Here is a 17,758-nt window from a genome sequence, read left to right on the forward strand (position 1 = left end):
CCTCCCTTCCTCCCTTCCTCCCTCCCTTCCTCCCTTCCTCCCTTCCTCCCTTCCTTCCTTCCTTCCTTCCTTCCTTCCTTCCTTCCTTCCTTCCTTTGGCTAAGTTTGAACCATGATCCTTGGATCTCAGTCTCTTGAGTAGCTAGAATTGTAGGTGTGGACCATCCGCACCTAGTTCTAGTTTCCTTTATTGTAGCATAGTCTATTTCCTTCTTTTGAGTTGAATGGAGAGTCAGTGACTCCGAGGATAGAAGGGTCATACAGTTTGAGTGGGAAGTTCAGCAGGTCTCAGTAGTGGGTGGATTACATCTACTGCAGAAGAAACTAGACCTAGAGAAGTTAGTCCATGGCAAGAAATGGTAGATTTGCTCTAGAAGAAACTCCGCTTTGCAATGGGAGTCGGGATCCAGGCCCGAGCCAGTGAGGCAGGTGTCTGCAGGAGGCTGTCAGCAGACCGTGGTGGTGCCTGGACTTAAGGAAAGTGTGATCCGTGTCCGGCCCAGAAAGGGCAAAGCCGCTGTGTAGAGGAATCGCAGATGCCGGGGTCACATCTCACTGGGAGGAGATGTGGAAAAGAAAGGAGAAGGCTGAAATTCTTCATCAATTCCTTACATTAAAGTAAGGCAGAAAGAAATTCTGATAAGAACGGTGCAGTATTTTGTAGAAAGAACATGTCTGGACTATAGCAATGAACGGAGAGGAAGATGGCATCTTTTATTTAGTATCAAATGAAGCTTGATGTGGTTTTCTAATGGGGCTGAGTATCTCCAACTCTGATAGCTTAACTTTGAACATTCGCCTTGTCTCAGAACTCTCTGGAAAGAAGAGGAGTTAGTATTTAACCTACTCTGGTTATATTTGTTTGCTAAGGTTACCATAATCAAATACCAAACTGAGAGACATTTTTGTTTTTTAACCATCTCAAGGCCAAGATGGAGGTGTCGGCGGGTTTGGCTTCTCGCTGGCTGGCGGATAGCAGCCTTTTTACGGTGCATTGCACAGCCCCCGTGTTTCTTACTGGCTTAGGCCCTACCCTAAAAGCCTTGCCTTATTTTAGCCCCTCTTTAACAACTTTGTCTCCAAATCGAGTTAGATTCAGAAGCATCGGAGGTTGAGACTCAGCATATGGATGGTGACGGCGTGACAGACTTCGGCCCTGAGCTCCGGCGCAGGGTTCCTATGTGCGTTCTTAGGCCGGCTGCCTGGGTTCCAACCCGGACTCTACCTTTTCTGGCTATGGACTTTGTCTGCTGGGTGTTTTCCTGGCAGTGAGTGTGTGGTCCGTGCAGGTATCGTGGCTCTACTGAGCATCTTCAGGCACCAGTGAGGCGTCAGTTTCTGTTTCAGTTCACCAGTTGTGGGCCGCGTGGCAGTTTGTTCACATTTTTCTGGTAGAGCTTTAACAGACATGTTTGGCTCTGAGACTCTTCTGGGAGGCATCTGGTGATGGCAAAGGTTGAGAATCTGGGGTGCTGTGGGGTACCTCTTAGGGGTAAGGTTACTTTGAGGTTTGTTTGGCATTTTTTTAAACCAGTTTGAGAATTGTGTTCATTATAACATGGATATTAACATGAAAATGGTTAAAGGTGGGCTTGGGCCGTAATACGCTGCAGAAAAGGGGCCTGCGCGGCTTGCTCTGTGCCGCCCTGCTTCCCTCCGAACGCAGCGGTCCGTGGCACGCTCAAAGACAGAGCCCAGCACCCCTCTCGCCTGCCTTCCAGTCAGATCGACTCTCGGAAATACGGACGGGGACGCACAGGAAACGTCACCCATCACCACATTGTCATTTTTTGGTGCATATAAGCAGGTGTGTAAACAGAGGCATCCTCCTGAGCTAGACAAGTCCTGTCAGTCCACAAAGTTCCCTGTGTTCCTCGGCAGCCATCTTCCTCCGCCAGATCTTTTTTTTGTTTTTTAATCTTTTAAGGTAGAAACACTTTCAAGAGAATAAATATTCACGGCTAAGAAGATACAAGCAGCAAGCATGTTCTTTTTGCAATTCACTTTGTTCTCACCAATGAGGACAGAGGGGATTAAAGTGATTGTGTTCGCCTCCGTTTTTCTTGTGTTTGAGGGGAGCTTATGGCATGGTGGTTTTCATCTCTAGCTCCCTCAGGGGTTTTTCCCCCTAAAAATAAGGCTAATATCTTTTCTATAAGTCCAGCCCAATTAAGCATCAATAGACGTAAGTGTGATATGAGCATTGTGCTCATATCACTGACATAAACACGTTATGTCAGTTGGCCCAAGAATGTTCTTGGTGACATTTTCTCATTCGCAGCATGGAGTCCAGTGTGGAGATTGTATTTGCTTCTGTCTTTTTTAGTTTCTTTCATCTGAAACGTTTCTATGGGCTCTCGTTGCTGGTGATTATTTTGAACAGTTCAGCGCCTTCTCCGTCCCCGGTACCACTCTTGAGACTGTCTGCCTTTCTTATCACTAGAGATTATGACCTCATGTGTATTGCGTGGATGATGTCTTGCAGCAGTCACGTCTGGATGTACGCTGTGTCCCTCTCCTTCTGTTTGGTTGCTGGGTTAGGAAGTTGCCCGTTCTATCCATTGTAGCATAATTTTGTGGAGAGATTCTTTCTGGCATGCTACAAACACATTGTGCCTCGTGAAGATGCCCTGCTTAATAACCTCTATTTTCAGTTTTGGGGGATGAACCCATGACCTTGTGCATGCTAGGCAAACTGTCTGCTACTGCCTCTTCCGGTTATGCTGGCCTGATCTAGAATCGTCCACATGATGGCTGTGGATGGTTTTCCTGCCTAGTCCTTGCCTTCATCCTGCTTGGCCTCTATCCCAAGAGCCTTCCTGGTGTCTGGACTCCTCTATTACAAACTCAGCAAACTCATTTGGTGCTCACATTTTGCCAGATTTGGGTGACGAGGCCCCCTCTAAACTGGCATGCGTGATACAGTGGCAGCCCCCAGTGCCCCCCTCCTCACTCCCGTACTTCCTGCAAAACAAGATGCTCCAGGTTCATCCTGTTCCCTCCCATGCAAGCCGTCAGCCATGTCTCCAAGGGTCCTGCCGGCCTGCGGTGGAGAAGAGCGTCTTTCCTTTGAAGAGAAAGCCACCAACCGCCGTTATCTGAAGAGCCAAGTTTCTATGGCATGTCAGTAGAGGATGAAAACTTTGAGACTTTTTAAAATCTTACAAACTGTGAGCAGTTACAGAGTGGAAAGATCTCACAGTAAAGAACAGCATTAAGCAATTTGAGAAAACACCTTAACCCTCAAGGTCTCCCCATCCCCCTCCTTCCTGCCTCTATCTTCCCTCTCTCCTCCCTCTTCTTCCCCTTACTTCCTCATTCCCCCTCCCTTTTCCACCTGCCTGCCTGCCTGCTAGCCTGCCCTCCCTCCCTCCCTCCCTCCCTCCCTCCCTCCCTCCCTCCTTCCTTCCTTCCTTCCTTCCTTGTGCTAAATGTGGGGTTTGAACTCAGGGCCTTGGCATTGTTTTTGTACTAGGTGAACCACAGCTCCACTTCTGGATTTTTGGTGGTATTTGGAGATAAGAGTCTCACAGACTTTCTTACCAGGTCTGCCTTCAAACCACAATCCTCAAATCTCAGCCTCCTGAGTAAGGATTACAGATGTGAGCCACTGGCACTAGGCTTTTCTTTTTTGTGAGTCCTGGGGCTTAAACTCAGGGCCTGGGCACTGTCGCTGAGCTCTTTGGCTCATGGCTAGCCCTTTCTAGTCTATGTCATCTTTTGCTCCATTTCCCCCCTGCTCTTACGTGAATTACAGAGGAACACTACTACAGGAGCTCCCACTTCTGAGGTGAGAGGTGAGTAGCCAGGAAAAAGGATTTTCAGTGAATCGTCATAGCAGAGCTACTGAAGACAGAGGTCGAAGTTCAAACACAGGGACTTTCTTTGGAGGAAAGGATTCTCACCCGGCCGTCTAATAGAACTGGTTGTGAATCACGAAGGCTGTGCATGAACGGTCGTCACGGCAGATGCGGTAGGAGCTGTCCTGCGGGGACGGCTGCCATTGCGTCTGGGTCCCATCCATCCTCTGCAGCATCCTGATGCTCTGCTCTGCTTTGGGTCTTCCTCTGCAGCCAAAGGCTCCGTGTGCACCGCTGTCAGCGCGCGTTCTAGCGCTCCACATGACATCCATGGCTGTGGCGGAGTGCGGATGCCCGAGCCGGGGCCGGCAGCCAGGGCTGCAAACATGGTGAGGGAAAGGTGCGCCAGTGGAACTCCAAGGGCTAGAACGGAAGGAGGGGTGGCAGGAGCCTCTCGAGCAGCCCTCATTTCGTTACCAGCGCTGGCCTTCTGCCGATGTGTAAATCCACTGCGCTGCTCAGGGCTCTTGGTTGCAGATCGTTTAAGCAGAAGAATGATTTATTGGCGAGGAAGCAGGGAAGTTGGCGGCCAGGGGAACTGGAGAGCAGGCCCAGCAACAGGGCAGGAGCCTGACTGCCCGTTCTGGATTGGAAGCACACCGACAGAAGAGTCCCGCCGGGCTCCACGCCCCTGCCAGAGCTGCTGCTGCTGCTGTCCTGCAGTCTTACCACCCCGGCATGGCTGCACATCCCTGGCGATCCACTCCTGTGTGCCCCTGCACTTTGCAAACACTTGTCTAGTTGTAGAAAGTTGCCAGGTGTTGGAGGAAGCAATAATGGCGCCGTGGATAGGAACACATTCTTTGGGACCAGACTCGCTGGCTGTCTTTGTGAGGCTCCTTCCCAGTGAGCCAAATGCATCCTGGGATGTGCACTACTTTTTTTCATCCTTTGAGTGAGCATAGCGCATAGGAAGTTTCAGGTAGATGCTGTCATTAGAATCCCACAAAAAGTGGATGCATGCTGGGAGTGGCTCGCGCCTGTCATCCTAGCTACTCAGGAGGCTGAGAGCTGAGGCTCGTGGTTCAAAGCCAGCCTGGGCAGGAAAATTTGTGAGATTCTTATATCCAATTAAATACCCCCAAGCCAGAAGTGGCGTTGCGGCTCAAAGTGATAGAGTGCTAGCCTTGCGTGGAAAAGCTCAGGGACAATGCCCAGGCCCTGAGTTCAAGCCCCACGACCGCCAAAGACAGTATTGGTGCGTGTACTTGCGTGGGCAGTACAAAGGCTTGAACTGAGGGCCTTGTGCTCTTGCTTGGCTTTTGTGCTCAAGGCTGGTGCTTTACCACTTGAGCCGCACCTCTGCTTTTGGCTTTTTACCAGTTGATTGACGGTAAGACTCTCACAGATTTGACTACCTGGGATGATTTTGAACTGCGATTCGCAGACCTCAGCCTCCTGACTAGCTAGCATTATAAGCAGGCGCCACCAATTCCCCGTGAGAATGAGTATGTTAAAGTGTTTAAACTAGTGTCTGGGTGCTGGTTGAATAAAGTTCTGCTGCCCGTAAACTTCATAGGGAAGAGCCTGGGCTGCTTTCTGGCTTTCTTGGTGTTTCTCTCCCCCGCCCTCGGCCCCCAGAATAAGATGGGTGTTCAGTGCTTGACAGTGCTCCTCCTTACCACAAGTCTGCAACAAAGATCGGACATTAGAAAGGGAGGAGGAAGTGCAGTCTTTTCTAAGAGGCTTGGGCATCGCCAGCTGAAAGAAAAATCTAAGTACAAGCTTGTCGACACCAGAAGCCTGCCAAGGAAAGGAAGCAAATTGCTTTAAATATCAAGGCTTTACTTAGTAATGTGGCAGCTTTTTAAAATTCAGCATCAGGTGTCTATTGTATAGGGCTGTGGGCATTTCACACTTGTATCCTGTTATCTCAGGAAACTCCCAAAGCCAGCCAAGCAGCACTGTCTCGCAGGCTAAAACAGTTCCCTGGTCTTCACTCTTCTTCCCATTTCAGGGCAGATGCTGCCCTCCTGCAAACAGGCCCTTCTTCAGGCTGCTTTAAAATCAGTGTAGATGGTAAGATTGTCTTGCTTAAATCCAGTGTCTCGCCAGGCACTAGTGGCTAACACCTGTAAGTAGCTATGCTTAGGAGGCTGAGGTCTGCAAGCTCTGGATTTGAAGCTAACATGGGTAGCAAAGTCCTCAAGACTCTCTCTCCAAAGTAGACAGCCAAAAGCCAGTCTGGATGCCTGGTTCAAGTGGCAAAATGCTAGCCAAACAATTGTCATTTTTTTAATTGTGAAAATACTATACAGAGGGGTTACAATTACATGGGCAAGATAATGAGTACATTTCTTATCAAGCATTGTAGCCTCCTCCTTATATGTTTCCCCTTCATATCCATTCCCATTGTTCCCCCCCAAACCCCCCACCCCTCACCCAATCCTATCCCCCCACCAAAGTTTTAAAGTTCATTTTCGACATAACAACTTGTATATCTCATTGTTGAAATGGATCCACTTGTATCCCTACTTAAATGATTTGTTCTTTCCCTTCCCCTCCACAAATTATGCCAACATCAAGTACAGTGAAAGCAGGGGTTATACCATGGGGGGAGGGACATACAAAGCAACAAAGAAATAATCTTATAAATGTGTTAGAAACAATGACCTGAAAGAATTTGAATTGATATCTTAGGGTTCATTTACCTAACACCAACTTATCTGACCTTTTCTGCTTGACTCAGACATTTACTAGTTATTGCAAATAAGGGAAACCATGGGACCTATGTTTCTTTGGGCCTGGCTTACTTCACTTCATATAATTGTTTCCAAGTCTTTCCATTTCCTAACAAATGGGGCAATGTCATTCTTTCTGTTGGAGGCATAGAATTCCATTTGTGTATATACCACATTTTCTTGATCCATTCATCTACTGAGTGGCATCTGTGTTGGTTCCATATCTTAGCTATGGTAAATAATGCTGCAATAAACATAGTTGTGCTGGTAACTTTAGTGTGGTCTTGTTTGTGAACATTTGGGTAAATGCCCAAAAGTGAGATTGCTGGGTCATAGGGGAGCTCTATGTGGAGTCTTTTGAGGAACCTCCATACTGCTTTCCAAAGTGGTTGAACAAATTTACACTCCCACCAACAATGCAGTAGGGTTCCTTTCTGTCCACATCCCCTCCAGCATCTGTTGTTATTAGAGTTCTTGATTTTTGCCATTCTAACTGGGGTGAGGTGATATCTCAATGTTTTGATTTGCATTTCTTTTATGGCTAGGGAGGTTGGACATTTCTTCATGTGTTTATTGGCCATCCTTCTTTCCTCTTCAGAGAAGTTTTTCTTTAAGTCTTTAGCCCACTTATTTATTGGGCAGTTGTTTCTTTGAAGATTTGTTGTTGGGGGATTTAATTTTTTGAGTTCCGTTGTATGGCTAGTGAAGATCTTCTCCCAATCCCTGGGCTTCCTATTGATCTTGCTAGCTATGTCCTTTGCCATGCAGAAGCTCTGCAGCTTCATGCAATCCCATTTGTCCAACTTTTCTTTGATTTGTTGTGTTTCTGGATCTCTATTAAGAAAATTTCTAGCCAAACAATCGTAAGGCCCTAGTTCAAACTCTAGTGCTGGCTTCAGAAAACCAGTGTCGTACATTCACATTTGAAATAAATTCTACACGCCCCACGTCGTTCTAATTCCTCCTTCCCTCACCTCACTGTCTGAAGCCGTACACACACACTAAGCCGTGCACACACACTGCCTTTCTGTGTTTTGCATACCACAGACTTCTTGCCTCTTGATCTTTGGTCTTATCTCTGCTGTCTGGAACATTCTTTCTCTGTTGCCCATTCCCTCTCCAAGTACGAGGCTGTTTCTTTATCTTTGCATCTCAGCTTACAACTTCCTCTCTCTGTCCCAGTCACATGACTTTTGTATCATGGACTCCTAGTTGCTCAGTTCCATTGCCCAGTGGTGTGTGTTCACTGAAGCTTTTATTGCGGAATTAACCTAGATTGTGTATGTGTATGTGGGTACTCGGGGGCTTCATTCCATCGGCCAATTTAATGTTGGTTATTATTACTATTGTGTGTACTGGTCCTGGGGCTTGAACTTAGGGTGTGAGCGCCGTCCCTGAGCTCTACTTCTAGCTTTTGGGTGGTTAATTGGAGATAAGAGTCTCAGACATTTTGACCCAGGCTGGTTTCGAACTATAGTCTTCAGATCTCAGCCTCCTGAGTAATTAGGATTACAGGTGTGAGCCACGGGTGCCCAGCGGTGTTGATTATTATTATTTTTTTAATATAAGGTCTCCCTTTCTATCTGGGCCCAACTAGACAGTGATGCTCCTATTAATGCTTTCCAGTGTGGCAGGGATGGCGGGGCATACCACTGCTCCCAGTTATTGCTTAAAATAAAATCTTTTGAAATTTCAGTCTCCGAATGACCTTGAACTTGGATCCTCTATCTCTGCCTCCTGTAGGTAGGATGATAGGTTTGAGCTGCCATGCTCAACTTGGCCTGGGATTCTTATTTGCTTAGTCGTTGGCTTTCTACTCCTTGACTGAATGAACATGAACAAGAAGTCCTGTCTACATCCTATGTGCTGCTGTGCTAGTGACAATGACGCCGAAAGCAATTGCAACAAAAGGAGGGCTTTTACACACATGCGTCAGTCTTCAGCTGATGGCAACGTGTAAAGCTGGTCTCTTCACCACAGAGTGTGCCAGCCTCCATTGGATTGAGCGGGTGGGGAAGGTCAGGGTTAATGACCAGACTTGGCAGACAGCCTGGGCGTTGGCAGAAGCACCAATGCTGAAGTCTACTTTCTTCTTTCCTTTCTTAGTGTGTGGAGGGTCTGGGCACTGTCCTTGAGCTCTTTTTTTTTTTTTTTTTGCTTTAGCATATTGAGCCACAGGCTCTACTTCCAGCTTTCTGGTGGTTAATTGAAGATAAGAGTTCCACAGACTTTGTTGCCTGGGCTGGTTTCGAACCATGATCCTCAAACCTCAGCCTCCTGAGTATTAGGATCATAGGTGTGAACCACCAGTGCCCGGCTAGGAGATGAGTTTCTTTCTTTCTTTCTTTCTTTTTTTGGTAGGTCGTGGGGCTTGAACTCCAGTTTTCTAGTGATATATTGGAGATCAGAGTCTCACAGACTTTCCTTGTCTGGGCTGGCTTTGAACTGTGATCCTCAGATCTCAGCCTCCTGAGTAGCTAGGATTACATGCGTGAGCCACCTGTGCCTGGCTCAAGATGAGTTTCTTAATTGCCAATTCATTCTTCCATTGAGAAAGGGCTTCATATTGAGTTTCTTCCTTTCTAAGGCAACATGAATGGTTAGACATGCCATTGAGCTGAGAGCAGCTTTCCAAACGCCACCCTTGTCAGTGTGCATGCCCACCTAGACTTCTCAGCCTCAAGAAATAAGTCCTCGGATCAAGCTCTACGATGACTCTCATTGTTTTCCTTTTCCCCTAAGGAGACCATACAAATGTACAATAAAGCAAAACTGCTGTAGTTATGGGATGCTGTTCACTGTCCTGAAATCAGTTTCAGTGCTGAAATGAGATTAGAAGAGACCTCAAAGCAGTGCTCTACCACGGGAGCCACAGCATCACTTCCAGCTTTTTCTTTTTTTTTTTTTTTGGTCCAGTTGTGGGGCCTGAACTCTGGGCCTGGGCCCTGTCCCTCAGCTCTTCAGCTCAAAGCTAGCGCTCTACCACTTGAGCCACAGCACCACTTCTGGCTTTTTTCTTTTTTCTTATGTGGTGCTGAGGAATCGAACCCAGGGCCTCATGCGTGCAAGGCAAGTGCTCTACCACTGAGCCACCTTCCCAGCCCTCCAGCCCTCAGGGCGTGTTTGCAGGGCTTTCCGTGTGCTTGTCCCGCTGTGGTGCACCGCAGCGTGTGAGTGTGAGATTGCACACCTGCAGCGTCACTCGAACTCTTGGCAAGGTTTCGGATTTTGGAGTGTTTTGGATTTTGGATATTTGGATTAGGGTTGCACAGCCAACATTCTGTTTTGTCTGTCCTGAGTTCAAACATGACCCATGGTTTCTTCACTTTCTATCAACATTTTCAGCTATGTGAGAATGAATTAAAAGGGTACTGAGGACTGAAGAGGATCAAAGTGGTTTACATATTTGTATGTGATATAGACATCACATATATTTACATGTATTATATGTATTTATATTTATACGTATTTATGTGTATTTCTGTGTGATGCATGTATAAAATATGTATATGTAGGATAGAATGATGGAATCTGGCAAGTGCTGTTGGGAGGATGGAGGATCTGTATGCTGGCCGCTCACCCTGCGAAGCCAGCTAAACAGGACGCAGAGATCTGAGAAGCGTGTGTCAGAAGCCAGCCCAGGCAGGAAAGTCCACAAGACTATCTTCAGTCAACCATCAGAAAGCCACAAGTGGAGCTGTGGCTCAAGTGAGAACTAGCCTTGATTCAAAAGCTCAGGGACGGCACCCAGGCCCTGAGTTCAAGCCCCAGGACCAGTGCACTCACGTGCATGTTGACAGGGACACACACACACACACACACACACACACGTTGACAGGGACACACACACACACACACACACACACACAGCGGGAGAATAGACTGTGAAAATATAATAGAAGGGTGAATTCGTAATTGCTGCAATGAGACCCTCTCATACTATTAATGTGCTGATTTAAAAATAAAAATAAACAGGAATGTGTTAAAGAACAGCATAAAACAGATTAGGTGTAATATAAAACCTCTTTTTGTTTTTCCCCTTCTTCTTGTGGCTCTGGGCTTGGGGCATCCTAGGAAAGTTCACCCACCAGCCACATCTCCAGCCCTGCAGCCTTTAAGCACAAAACAGGCATACTCCAATCTCCGCTCGCCAGCCATCTTGGAAGCCAGGCTTTGGATTCCACTGTTGCTTCTTCCTTCTAAAAGTTCTCCAAGCTGACTGAGGCCCGGCTTGAGCCCCTCTGCTGGCTTGTTTTCCTAGTGGATGGGGAGAGGTACACAGTGAGAGAGAGAGTTTTCATACACGAGAACACTGTCTGAACTTCCCCGACCGCTTTCAAATTGCCATTCAACCAGGAAGGCTTTCTCGCTTGCCTACTTGCATGTCAGGGGACGGGGCAGGTGGAGGAAATGGTTTATTTGATGTGAGCATCAGATAAGATTAGACCCTGGTGATAATGTGAATCAGTTAGGCACAATCTAGTGAAGTGAATTCATCCTGTGTCCACTGGAAGTGTATACACATGAACACACACCCCAACACATAACTTGAAATTACAAAGCAAATTGAATTTGCCATTAGGATAATTAAATCAATTCCATCTACAATGTAATTGTATCTCGGTGCCATCCAGAAAATGGCCAGAAACCTATTTTCCAAGAAGAGGCTCTTTATTTCAAGTGTTCATCTTGAGCATCTGAAATTTCTTTAAAATACTCTCTTTTTTTTTTTTTTTTTAAGGAGAATCTCATTGGCCAAAGCTGATGGTGTTTTGTCTGAATGAACATGGTGGGTAGGACAATTCAAAGAAGATGCTATGTTATCCTCTTGGGCTATAGTTAGAAATAGAATTTCTAATATATATATATATTTCTAATTTGTATGTCTTCCGGGATTCTGTCTATTCCTTGTTTGATTCCTGAATTCTTTTTGGGACTTTCCACCTTTCAACTATCTGAAAAAGCTGGATGTCTTCTAATGCTTTGTGAGGAGTTTCTGGAAACCGTTGGTTGAAGTCTCTGTGTGGCTTCTGTTTGCAGTGTGATCTTTCGCAAGTCAGGAAATCAGATTCGCAAGTCAGTAAATCCAGGAGGCTGGATTCAGCAGCCTTTACATTCCTGCAGCCCAGAGTTTCTATAGTAACAGAGAGATGCGGAGGCTATAGGGTGTCGGTGTGTAGTGTGCTTCCAGCTTAACCTGGAAATAGAATCTGCTGGCTGTTTGTCTTGGCACATGGCAGGAATAGAGTTCTTCCTATCCCTTTGTTCGCTAACAGTGAGTTTTCATGGAACACTTTACATGTACAGCACACTCGGTGTATCCAAACAGGTTTGTCAGGGGTAGAAATGAACTGGCAATCTGGCTGGTACTTCTGATTGTAGTAATAACTGTTCATGCTTATAATCCCAGCTACTCTGGAGGAAGAGATCGAGAGGATTGCAGTTTGAGAAATAAAGCTCCGACCAGACCCAATCTTATCACTAAGCTCTGGTGATAGTGCGGACCTGTGATTTGAGCTACACTGGAGTGTAAATAGGAGGATTGCAATAGCAATCTGGCACTCAGCAAAAATCCAAGACCATGCCTGAAAAACAATGCAAGAAAGGAATGAGGGTGTGGCTCAAGTAGCCGAGCACCTTATAAGTTTGAGATCCTGAGTTCAAACCCTAGTTCTACCAAAAAATAAAAAAGAAATAACTATTAACAGAAATGAGTCATGGGCTGATACTGCTCTGTTATTACCATAAAAATCTTACAGCCGTGGTGGCTCATCCCTGCAGTCCAGCTACTCAAGAGGATAAGACCTGAGGAGTATAGTTTGAAGCCAGCCTGAGCAGGAAAATTGGTGAGTATCTATATCTCCAGTTAACTATGTATTTAAAAAAAAAAGTCAGAAGTAGAGCTTTGGCTCAATGTGATAGAGTCTTAACCTTGACTAAAAGTAAAATGCCCAGGCCCTGAGTTCAAGCCCCCGGACAGGCACACATGCATGCAAAAACCTCTGGCCATCAGTTTAAAGTAGCTGAACATTTAGTAATAGTAACGATACTACTGTTACTACTAATAACATAAATGAGCAACAAGCGTATACAGCACTGAGTGTATGCCAGAAAGCGATGGAAAGGTTTGGTATTATCCATTGTGTCCTGACAAGTTACTGAGGCCTATGAAATATGTATGCTTTTTCTGTTTATGGATGAGGAAACTGAGGAAAGTTCAGAGGACCTCTGCCCAGTCACAGACTGTGGTGTCACCTGCAGTGCTGCTGCTCTTGCTTTGGCCGGTCTGGATCTCTGGCAATGAGCTTCCTATAGCAAAATGTGAGAGTGGGGACGTGGATCTGGCGTGTGTTTTTGAGTCTTCAGAAATGCTTTAAGCTTGGGCGTAGCGACTTTCTTTGCAGTTTAGTGACTTGGGAGGCAGAGATTGGGAGCATCATGGTTGGAGGCCGGCCCGGAAAAAAAAGTTAGTAAGACTTCCTTGTAACCCTCCACTGTCTAAAACAGGCGAAGCATGGCGGCTGAGTCTGTCAGCCATGTGGGAAACATACATAGGACAGTCGTGTAGCTTGGGCTGGGCACATAGGCCAGACGCTACTCGAGAAATAACAAAAGTGAGGGGAGGGGTTAGTGCGTTTCATGTGGCAGAATGTCTGCCGGAAAGCACGAGGCCCTGAGTTCAAATCCCAATACTGCAAACACCAAACCACGCTTCAAAAGCTTTCATTCTTCACATATCGGCTGATGGGGGCTCGTTCCCTGAAGGCGGTGATCATAGGATCAAGCGAGGGGCCCTGTGGCTGCTGTGTAAGCATGCTGAGTAAGCATGGTGGGCCTGTTTCCTGTGTTTCAGAGACAGAATCATTTGCTTTGAAGCCTCCGCTGATGGCGGGGTGTGGGGGGGGACTGTCCCAGCACCCAGGATTGTGAGACAGAGAAAAGTAACGGTGACAAATGGATGTGGATTTTCAACTAAAGTCGACCTTGAACCACCCTGCCCGTTTCAAGTTCCTAGCCCTTGGCTGGAGGGGGGGGGTCCCCCGCTCTGAGTAGCTGGCTGGTGCAGTCGACCTCAGCTGTGGTTCTGTGAAGAGATTCAATCTCTGAGTCGCCAGGGCTGCTCTCCGCTGGGCCATGGGCCCTTTCTGGGGGAGTCCTGGCTGTGGAGGAGGGGTTGGGAACACCGGAAGGGGGCTGTGCTGCTTACCCAGCGTCCCGGTGGGCAGAGGAGTCAGAAAAGCCCTTGGGCCGCAGGTGTGCAAGCCCTTCTAGGGGTGCATGGGGCTGAGGAGGGGTGCGATGCTGTCTGAGGGGCCACGGAAGCCAGCAGTGATGGCGTGAGCATGGTAGGGATATGTTCTGGAAATTGAGACTCTCTCTCCCCCCTTTGGTGCTTTGTACAAAGAAAGAACAGGAGAAGTAGGCTGCGCTGCTGTCTGTTTGAAAGGCACAGTGTTCACGGGATGGTTACTGAGAACACATGGTGAAACATGGAGCTTTGTGGAGCTCTGATCTGTGCCCCAGGAGCTGAGGACGCAGAGAGGTTTGGCGGCTGTGTGGCAGCGGCAGTGGGTGGAGGGGACCCGCATCTGATGGGGACCCTTGCGATGTGAGCGGAGGGGGTGCTCCATGTCCTTGGCTGGCCCGTCCCCATCCATGGACCGTGGTCATCTTGGGAGCTCTGGCTTCCACAGGCCAGAGCAGCAAGCGCCACGGAGCCTGGGGCCCCGCGTGACCGTGGGTAAGCAGGCGGCCAGTGGACTTCACGCGCACGAGAGGAGCGTAGTTTCCACGGCCTCGTCACTGAGAGTTTTAGGGATTTGCTCGTTTCGGCAACAGCGCCGAGCACATGCTGACTCGCAGACTCCAGGAAATGACTCCTCTGCCACGCCCTCCGGCCATCCTGCGCTTTGTTTCTTATTAAAAGATTTTTACTATCTTGAAGGAGTTGTACGAAGGAGCCACTGTTCACCCAAGCGATTTATGAAGACAGCGCGCCTTGATAAATGCCCCCCTTTCACCCCTGCGGCCCACCCCTCCCCACTCACCCCTTCCCTTCCTCAATTTTAGGTTCTTTACTGAGGGCTTTTTTTTTCCATTTAGCAAAACACCCACCTCAACGTCCTTACTCCTCTTGGGCCCTTACAGTTCTCAGTTCTGTAGTATACACAGCGAGTTCAAGTTCTTGCCTGCGTCCTCCTCTCCCCCACCCTTCCCTCTCCCCTCGGCCTCACCCTCCCCTCTTACAGGGCACTTACTTTGTTGGCCTTGCCTTAGTCATTTTAAAGAACTATACTATTTGCCATCTCCATAGTGTACTTGTAGGTTTGTAGGCACATCCCAGCCACCACAAGCGAGGGTCTTTATTCCTTATTCTATGGGAAAATATTTTAATGAACATATTTTGTCAAGGAAGAAGATATTAAGTTACTGGGAACAAATGATGTGCAAATTATCAACACATAGCGAGTTATGTTTCCTGAATTTGGTTCACATTCTACGAGGTTAGTTCCTGAGTGAGTCTTTTCAGACCACTTTGTGGAGCTGTGATAGCATGTAGGAAGCTGTGCATTTTTTTGGGGGGGGGGTCTGGTCTGGGCCTGGGCGCTGTCCCTCAGCTCTTCAGCTCAAGGTTAGCACTCTACCACTTGAGCCACAGCGCCACTTCTGGCTTTTTTCTTTTTGCTTATGTGGTGCTGAGGAATGGAACCCAGGGCCTCAAGTATGCAAGGCACGCGCTCTACCACTGAGCCACCTTCCCAGCCCTGTGCATTGTTAATAATACTCAGTGGGCTTGTGTAACACGTTAAAACTACTACCCTAAAAATACTACCTTCATCAAGGATTTGGACCTTCTTTTGCCTCCTAAAGTTTTTTTTTCCCCCCCTACCTCCTCATCTTGTCCTTGGCATTAGATCTTAGCGAACTCCACTGCAGGCACTAGGTTTGCTATAGACCCTATGCCACACAGTAGATCTCCAGAACTTACCTCATGGAAGTGAAACTTCCTTTGACCATGTGGTTTTAACCATGGCCAGCCCGCTCCCTAATCCCTGGAGCCTGGTAAGCAGTCTCTGCATTAGGAGTTCGAACTCTTAGATTCCACCTCTAAGTGAGAGCTTAAAGGAATTTTAGCTTTCTCTGCCTGTCTTCTCTTATCATAAAGTCTTTCAGGTGCATTCATATGGTGGCAAACAACAAGACTTCTTTCTTTCTTACCACTGACTAGTATTCTGTTGCATGTACAGATCACATTTTCCTTATATGCTTACCATCAAAGGACATTGTGGTTGGTTTTATACCTTTGTCATTGTGATCAAAGCTGCAATGGACACAGATGTATAAGTACCTCTTTGAGATCCTGATTTCAGTTTTTTTCTGAAAAAATAATCTAGAAGTAGAATTGATGAGTCATATAACTTTTTAATTTTTTTGAGGAGCCCCACAGATTGAGTCAATATACTTTCCCATCAATAATGTACCAAACTTTTCCTTCCTTCCTTCCTTCCTTCCTTTCTTTCTTTCTTTCTTTCTTTCTTTCTTTCTTTCTTTCTTTCTTTCTTTCTTTCCTTCCTTCCTTCCTTCCTTCCTTTCTTTCTCTCTCTCTCTTTCTTTCTTTTTTTTGTCAGCCGTCGGGCTTGAACTCTGGGCCTGGGCGCTGTCCCTGAGCTCTTCAGTTAAGGCTAGTGTTCTACCACTTGAGCCACAGCGTCACTTTTGGTTTTCTGGTGGTTTATTGGAGATAAGAGTCTCACAGACTTTCCTGCCTGGGCTTTGAACCATGATCCTCAGATCTCAGCCTCCTGAGTAGCTTGGATGACAGGTGTGAGCCACCAGTGTGTGGGTAAACTTTTCTTTCTTCACATCCTTATCAACACTTGTTAGCTTTTGTTAAAAAACAAACAAACATAACAGTCCTACTGGAGGTATGGCTTATATGGTAGAGCACCACTGAGCTGAACAGGGATAAGGCCTTGATCTCAAGTCTCAGTACCACCAACCAACCAACAACAAAACCAAAAACAAACAAAAATTAGCTGTCCTAACTGGTATGAGTTGGGGTGTTATTGTGGTTTTGATTTGTATTTTCTGGTGATAAGTGACTTCGAGCTGGTACAAGTCTACTCTTTCTTTGGCTCTTGTTTCTTTTAGTTTACATATTAGGTTTTGTTTTTATTTAAAGATGTTGCCTCCAAGAGCATGTGAGCCCTGAGAAAGTACTGGGCTTGGCTAAAGGCTATGTTTAGAGCCACATGTCCTCAGATGGTGGGGGAAGAGTCAGGAGCGAGATTGTGGGGAAGAACTTTCCCATGCTGTCTCCCATGGCTGCCTGCCAGTCTGAGTCTATAGTAAGGAAGCCTGATTCTCATTCTTGCATGATAGGTACGATCTTCCTTTTTCTTGTAAGAGGCAAATTATCGACCTGGATAAGAGCTAGTTGTTGTTGTAGCTTTTACTTCCTTTTCACCTATCAATCACTCCCTGATCTTTGATGAGTAAATGAATTTCTTTTCTTTTTCCCAGACAGGGTCTCATGATGTCACCTCAGCCTTCCGAGTGCTGGGACTTACAGCCTTCACTGTCACACTTAGCTTGAAGAAATGGATTTCTTTCAGATTCCACTTATTTCCTTACTTATAAAAGCAAATAATGCCAGGCATCAGGGCTCATGCTTGCCATCCTAACTACTCAGGAAGTTGAGGTCTGAGGATTGTGGTTTGAAGCCAGCACAGGCAGGAAAGTCATGAGATTTTCATCTCTAAGTAGCAAAAAAGCCAGAAGTGGTGCTGTCAAAAGGTATAGTACTAACCTCGAGCAAAAATCCCCCCAAAACTCAGGGACAGTGCCTAGGCCCTGAGTTTAAGCCCCAGGACTGGCGCACGCACACACACACACACACACACACACACACACACACACACACACACACACACACACACACACACTTCATATACATTGTTATATTTTGACCACTCAATAATTCTTTTATGAGTAGTGGTAATATTATTTATTTCCTTTCTAGTTTCATCTACTTTATATTGCTCATGGGCCTTAGTACTTTGCATTTGGGGACAATGGATGTGTGGGAGCTTGCAAAGCATGAGAATGTTCTGAGTATGTTTGTGACCATAATGATAGCTCACAGGAGAAATCCAAAGGCCGAATCACCCCAGCCTCTCTCTCTCTCTCCCTCTCTCTCTCTCTCTCTCTCTCCCT

The sequence above is a fragment of the Dipodomys ordii genome, unplaced genomic scaffold (genome assembly GCF_000151885.1).
Source record: "Dipodomys ordii isolate 6190 unplaced genomic scaffold, Dord_2.0 Scaffold40, whole genome shotgun sequence".
Lineage (NCBI taxonomy): Eukaryota > Metazoa > Chordata > Mammalia > Rodentia > Heteromyidae > Dipodomys > Dipodomys ordii.